The following is a 7,386-nucleotide window of genomic DNA, read 5'->3' as shown; positions in this document are numbered from 1 at the left end:
GATCCTGTCCCCAGAGACTGGTCCCTTCCCTGCCCTCTCCCCTTCTGTCAGTCAACTTATCACTTAAACTCTTTCTGCATAACCCTTTTGTCTGTCCCTCACTTGCCTTGACTCTCACCTGCCACCAATGCAAACAATCATAAAATAAAAACAAGTGAATCCTAACACATACACACACTTACACACATAACCTACATGAACTGGAACAACCTCCTTTAACAACTGAGGTTAACACACAAACTGATGAAATTTCACTACGGCATTCTCACACATACACATAATTTACTCTGCTCTTATTCGTTGACCTCCCCCATTCTCCTCCCTCTGTTTCTTTCTTGCCCTCCTACAATGCTGAAAGCTTCATTATTCACGCCCCTATTGATTTTGCACTTACATATGTCAAAAAGTCCCAATCAAGAAGACTCCTTCTACCCAACAGCCAACCTGCCTACCTACTATCACTGGAATTCAACCTAAATTCACATTTTACATCTTCAAGCATGGGCTGAGCTGAACATATCTAAATATCTAAAACACCTTCCAGTACTGGGGAAGACAAACTACATAACAAGAACTTACCTGCATCTCCCCCTTTTCCCTTCATATATCCCCACAAACAGACCAAGCCACACAATTGTCACCCACATGCACAGGACCTAGGCCGGTCCTCTGCCTGCTCATTAGCGGTCCATCGAAAGTCCATGACCTCCAACAAGCTCAGGTCAGCTGTCTCTGTGGGTTTTCCCATCATGATCTTGCCACCCCCCCCCCTTGCTCATATAATCCCCCAACCACTCTTCAACTGGTCTCCCAGAGCTCGGCCCAGTGGTTGGCTGTGGATCTCTGCATCTACTTCCACTGGGTACTGAATGAAGGTTCTATGATAACAATTAGGGTAGTCACCAATCTGATTACAGGGGAAGGCCAGTTCAGGCACCCTCCCCACAATTTCTAGGAGACTTTTGGATCCTTGAAAATTTCCCTAGCACCAGGATTCTCCCTATTCCATAATGGTCTCTTCTATCAAAACATCTCTTTCCTTACTCTGTCTCTCCTTCCCGCCCCCATCTTAACCATCTTAATTCCTCATGTTTCAAGCCCCTCATTCCCTCTCTTTTACTCTTCCCCCAGTTTACCCAGGATAGCTCATCTGTTTCCTCTTCCCAGGGAGATACATGTGTCCCAATTAGGGTCCTCCTTGCTATGTAACTTCTCTGGAGCTGAGGATTGTAGTGTGGTTATCCTTTGCTTTACGTCTATCGTTCACTATGATTGAATACGTACCATATTTGTCTTTCTGAGTCTGGGTTACCTCACTCAAGATGGATTTTTTTTTTAGTTCCATTCATTTGCCTGCAAATTTAATGATATAAATGTTTTTCTGCTGAATAATACACCATTGTGTAGATAAATCACATTTTCTTTATCCATTCTTCCATAGGGTCATCTAGGATGTTTTCAGGTCCTGGCTATTACAAATAATGCTGCTATGAACATAGCTGAGCAAGTGACCTTGTGGTATGGTTGAACATCCTTTGGTTATATGCCCAAGAGTGGAATCGTTTGGTCTTGAGGTAGATTGATTTCCAATTTTCAGAGAAACTGCCATACTGATTTGCAAAGTGCCTGTACAAGTTTGCACTACCACCAGCATTGAAGGATTGTCTCTCTTACCCCTCATCCTCTCCAACATAGGCTGTCATTAACATGCTTTATCTTAGCCAGTCTGACAAGTATGATACGATATCTCAAGGTTTTTTGATCTTCGTTTCACTGGTAGCTAAAGATGTTGAACAGTTCTTTAAATGTATCTTGGCCATTTGAGACTCTTCTGTTGAGAATTTTCTATTTAAATCTGTACCCCAATTTTTATGAGATTATTTTGTGTTTTGAAGCCTAGTTTCTTGAGTTGTCAGCTATTTATTCCATACTTTTGAATCTGTTGAGATTTGCTTTGTGACCAAGTAAGTGGTCAGTTTTAGAGAAGGTTCCATCAGGTGCTGAGAAGTAGGTATATACTTCTGTGTTCAGTTGAAATGTTCTGTAGAAATCTGTTATGTCCATTTGAGTCCTCACATTGTTAGTTCCCTTATTTCTCCATTAAGTTTCTGTTTGGCAGACCTGTCCACTGGTAAAAATGAAGTCTCCCACTATTAACGTATGAGATTTGTATGAGATTTAAGATTTCTTTTACAAATGTGAGTGCCCTTGTATTGCAGGCATAGATGAAGAATTGCGGCATCATCTTGTAGGATTTTTTCTTTGATGAATATGAAATGTCACTTCTATCTTTTTGATTAATTTTAGTTAGAAATCTAATTTGTAAAATATTAGGATAGCTACACCTGCTTACTTCTTAGGTCCATTTGATTAGAAAAGCTTTTCCCAACTACTTATTCTGTGGTAATGTCTGTCTTAAAGTTGAGGTGTCTTTTTTGTAAGCTGTAGAAGGATGTAAACTCTTTTCTCTTTTATTGTGTTTTTTGTTTTATTTTGTTTTTTTCAAGATAGGGTTTGTCTGTAGCTTTGGAGCCTGTCCTGGAACTAGCTCTTTTAGATCAGGCTGGCCTCAAACTCACAGAGATCCACGCCTTTAATCCCAGCACTCAGGAGGCAGAGGCAGGTGGACCTGCCTGGTCTACAAGAGCTAGTTCCAGGACAGGCTCCAATGCTACAGAGAAACCCTGTCTCGAAAAACCAAAACAAACAACAACAAAAAAAAGAAAGTGAGAAAAACCAGCTGGGCGGTGGTGGTGCACAACTTTAATCCCAGCACTCGGGAGCAGAGAAAAGGGGATCTTTGTGAGTTCGAGGCCAGCCTGGTCTACAATTGCTAGTTCCAGGACAGGCTCAAAAAAAAAAAAAAAAAAAAAAAGAAAGAAAGAAAGAAAGAAAGAAAGAACAAAATTAAACAACAACAACAACAAAAAACTGTACTGGGTTTAAACACCCAGTATATAAATTGGGAACAATATACCTGTTATTAGACTCTCAGAATTCTGATCCAAGTTGTCAAAGGAAATCTGCACTGGCTGTTTATTCTTGCCACTTCAAACCTGCAGGGGACCCGCCACAACTGTATGACACCTGCAGGGACCCAATCAGAAAGACAAACTGTACAAGATACCGAGGGGGCATGGATGGAGAGCTGTCCACCCACAGCTAAGCCCTTCTGACTTGCAGGAAATAGAGACGCTATGTGTTGTGCTTTGGGTGCAGGAATGGGACAGAATGGATGACTGGGAACCTACCGCAGTCCTAAAGTCCGCCAGAATGACCCCTGCCAAACCAACAGGTCCGGCTGCTGTGGATGGACTGGAAAACGCCAGCAGGTGTGGTTTACAGCCTGAGACCAGACCTGGAGAGGGTGGTTTGGATTTCCCCTTAAGGAGAAAGGAGCCAGCAGGAAGAAGGCCCAGATGGAAAGGTGCTGACATCTCCAGGGTCTCCAGGTGTGCCCTTGCTCAGCAACTGTGTGAGCCTGCTTGCATGCTAGTTTCTGTTTTGTTTTTTGTTCCAAATTCTAGCAAATAGGAGTCACTTATACAGACATCTCTGATATGAGACAATTTTCTGTATTCTGTCAATTATATTTTAGATAAATGCTGATTGGTCAGTAGCCTGGTAGAAAGTATAGGCGGGACAGGAGGTAAAGGCGGGTCGATGAGAACGGGAGAATTCAGGGAAGGAGGAAGCCCATTCCTTGGCAGTTGTGAGCCCACCACAGAAGCAAAATGCGACTGCCTCGCTGAAAAAGGTACCGAGCCATGTGGCTAGATAGACAAGAATAATGGGTGAATATAAGTTATAAGAGTTAATAAGAAGCTTGAGCTAATGGGCCAATCAGTTTATAACTAATGTAGAACTCTGTGTGATTTCTTCGGAACTGAATGATGGTGGGAACCGGGCAGGACAGAAACCCCGACACAAGCAGGCCCTCATGTTACACATCTCTCTGGTAATTATGAATTTGCACACCAAGGGCATTTAATTATTCTGTCCTTTACAAGCTCACCTATTTCTTTTTCTTTTTTTATAAATTTTATTTATTTATTATGTATACAGTGCTCTGCCTGCACGTATGTTTCCCAGGTCATCAAATTTCCAGGTCAAAAAAAAACTTAAAGTTAATTTGATTTTGGAAAAGTTTGTCAAAAATGTAAGTGCTGGAAAGATGGCCCAGTGATTAAGAGGGCTGCTCCTTTCTGAAGGGAGACAGATGGGAGATAGAGCTGAGGAAGAGGAGAGGAGAGGGGAGAGAATGGGGGAAGGGAACTGCTGGGCGGGGAAGTACATACAGCTCTTCAAGAAGAAGCAAATTTCATGCCCAAAACCCACATGGTAGCTCACAACCATATGTATCTCCAGTTCCAGGGATTCCAGTGTCGTCCTCTTCTGCCTTTCATTGGTGCCAGGCACACATGTGATACATAAGCTTACATACATGCAAGCAAAACACTCATACACAGATAATAAAATGTACATATAATCTATACTCACATATAATTTATATTGTTATTTGTAAAAGTTTAAAACAATTAATGAGGCCGGGACATGGTAGTGCATAACTTTAATCCCAGCACTCAGGAGGCAGAGGCAGGTGGACCTCTATGAGTTCAAGACCAGCCTGGTCTACAAGAGCTAGTTCCAGGACAGGCTCCAAAAAACCACAGAGAAACCCTATAAACCCTGTCTCGAAAAACAAAAATAAATAAATAAATAAGTAAAATTAATGAAAGTGGATCCAAATCATGGTGAAATAAAAACCTTCATTTAACAAACAGACCATTAAAGCAATGAGAGCCTTGAACTCATACACATCTGCCTGGTGCTGGGTCCCCAGTGCTGGGATTCAAGGTGTGGGGAGGATTCTATTAGTGCTGTCCTTTGCTTGCTTTGTTCATTTAACCACCTGGAAGACCAAAGGTCTTAAGACAAAACATGAAAATGAAGCTAGATTTCTCCTTCGTGCTCTCTTTTTTTTCCCTCTAGACTCCAAGGAAGCACAGGAAATCCTCGGTGTCAGAGGAGCATCCCTGTCTCGGAGGCCAAGCTTTCCAGATGCTGAGTGCATTTTATGGCTCTATCATGCATGTAAGTTTATGTCTTTGCACACTGGCTTGAGACAGGGTCTGTAGCCCTGTCATCTTAAACTGGCACTTCTGCCTCTTTAGGCTTTAAAGGGTGCAATGGGTGAGTGTCACCAAAACAGGAAGCAACGCTTTGAGAGCAATAAGTGGGGATACAGTGTGCACACTCTCTTCAGCCTTTTCCATGGGGAGGATGAACTTGTGACCTTCTCATGGTCTTCCTATCAGGGCCTAGGGAGAGGATTGTAATCCTTTAGCCAGAAAATATGGGGGTCAGCTTTCAGACTCATTGGTACCACTAGGATTAATAGGTGTAGTGATTGGAATTGGACAGAACATGGTGAACTTGTTTTCTTTCTTTTTCTTTTCTTTTCTTTTCTTTTTTTTCTAGACAGGGTTTTCTGTAGCTTTGGAGCCTGTCCTGGAACTTGTAAACCAGGCTGGCCTCGAACTCACAAAGATCTGCCTATCTCTGGCTCCCAATTGCTGGTATTAAAGGCGTGTGCCACCATCGCCCAGTAACATAGTGGTGGTAAACTTGTGTCCACTTGTAAAAGGTTCCCCATGCTACTAGTGAACGTAGTTTGGTTTCAAGACTAACAGACAGAGAATGCAATGGGGTAAACCGAGGTTTACACCAATGCCTGAGCAGTCACTCTGGCTGACTTGAGTCCCATGATGGGGAGGACCGGCTTCTAATGCCTCAGTCAGAAAACAAAGTCTTTCCTTGATGCTTCCTAAGAAGGCTGCAGATGGAAGATCCAGGAAGATGGGCTCCCAGGCCCCAGTTACCCTGCTGGATCTCATAGTGCAGGTGCTACAAAGGGATGAAAACCTTGGCCATCTATGTCCTGAGTACCTGCCACAAGCTCTTTCCATCACTGTTCAAGGGGGCCTTCATTAACACACAAACTAACACCCAGGAGGCAATGTCAGCTTGGCCCATCCCCTGCCTCACTGCGGGGTCTTCAATGAAGACGTCCCACCTAGAGACTTTCAAGGCTGTGCTGGGTGGACTGGATGTGCTCCTAACCTGGAAGATTCATCCCAGGTAAGCAATGATAATGAGTTTCTGGAACACACTCTGTAGATCAGGTTCACCTCAATCTCAGAGATCCACCTGCCTCTGTCTCTTAGAGTGCTAGGACTAAAGGTGTGTGCCACCACTGCCTGGTGCCTACAGCCACTTTTTTGTTTGTTTGTTTTTTTGTTTGTCTGAGACAGGGTTTCTCTGCAGCTATGGAGCCTGTCCTGGAAACTAGCTCTTGTAGACCAGACTGGTCTAAACTCACAGAGATCCACCTGCCTCTGCCTCCCGAGTGCTGGGATTAAAGGCCTGCACTGCCTCAGCCTGGCTTCCTACAGCCATATTTCATGGAGACATTTTCTCAGTTTAGGCCCCTCCTCTCTGACGACCCTAACTTGTGTCATGTTGACATACAACTCTCCAGTACACCTCCTGACACAGTTAGCCCAGGGATACGCTGATTTTTTTTAAATCTATTTATTATGTGTACAGTTTTCTCAGTATTCTGTCTGCATGCCTGCCCGCAGGCCAGAAGAGGGCACCAGATCTCATTACAGATGGTTGTGAGCCACCATGTGGTTGCTGGGAATTGAACTCAGGACCTTTGAAAGGGCAGGCAATGCTCTTCATCACTGAGTCATCTCTCCAGCCCAAGAAGCTGATTTTTGTTTCTTTTTGTTTTTATTTTCAAGACAGGGTTTCTCTATAGTTTGGGTGCCTGTTTTGGAACTAGCTCTTGTAGACCAGTCTGGCCTCAAACTCACGGAGATCCACCTGCCTCTGCCTCCCTAGTGCTGTGATTAAAGGTGTGGGCCACCACTGCCTGTCCCGATAAGCTGTTTTTGCTACCACACCAAACCATTCTCTTTTACATTAGGGAGCAGTGTGCACCTGAGGTGTGGTCAGCCACTAGATTTAACAGTGAGGGCGGCATCAGCATGTCTGAGCATGGTCTTAATTCCAGTCTCCCTAAATTGGGGTCTCAGAGGACCACCCAGGGATCAGAGGACTGAACTGAGGTACAGACGTACAGAGGGCTATCATGCTATAACACTAACTGGGTGGGTAAGAGCTACAGAGTGGGCTGTGAGCTAAGGGGATGGGAACAGGCATAAGAGACACTGAAGGAGATGAGGACTCACGACTGCATGGTCCCCTGAGTGAGCATTTTGCTCAGATCTGTGTGAACAGGAAGGAATTCCTGCTGTGGGTGAAGGCCTATTCTGAGGAGTGAGGTAAACGGGAAGTGCATGACTCTGGCCTGGAAGG

This window comes from Chionomys nivalis, chromosome 11, assembly GCF_950005125.1.
Source record: "Chionomys nivalis chromosome 11, mChiNiv1.1, whole genome shotgun sequence".
NCBI lineage: Eukaryota > Metazoa > Chordata > Mammalia > Rodentia > Cricetidae > Chionomys > Chionomys nivalis.
This window is presented reverse-complemented; position numbering follows the sequence as displayed.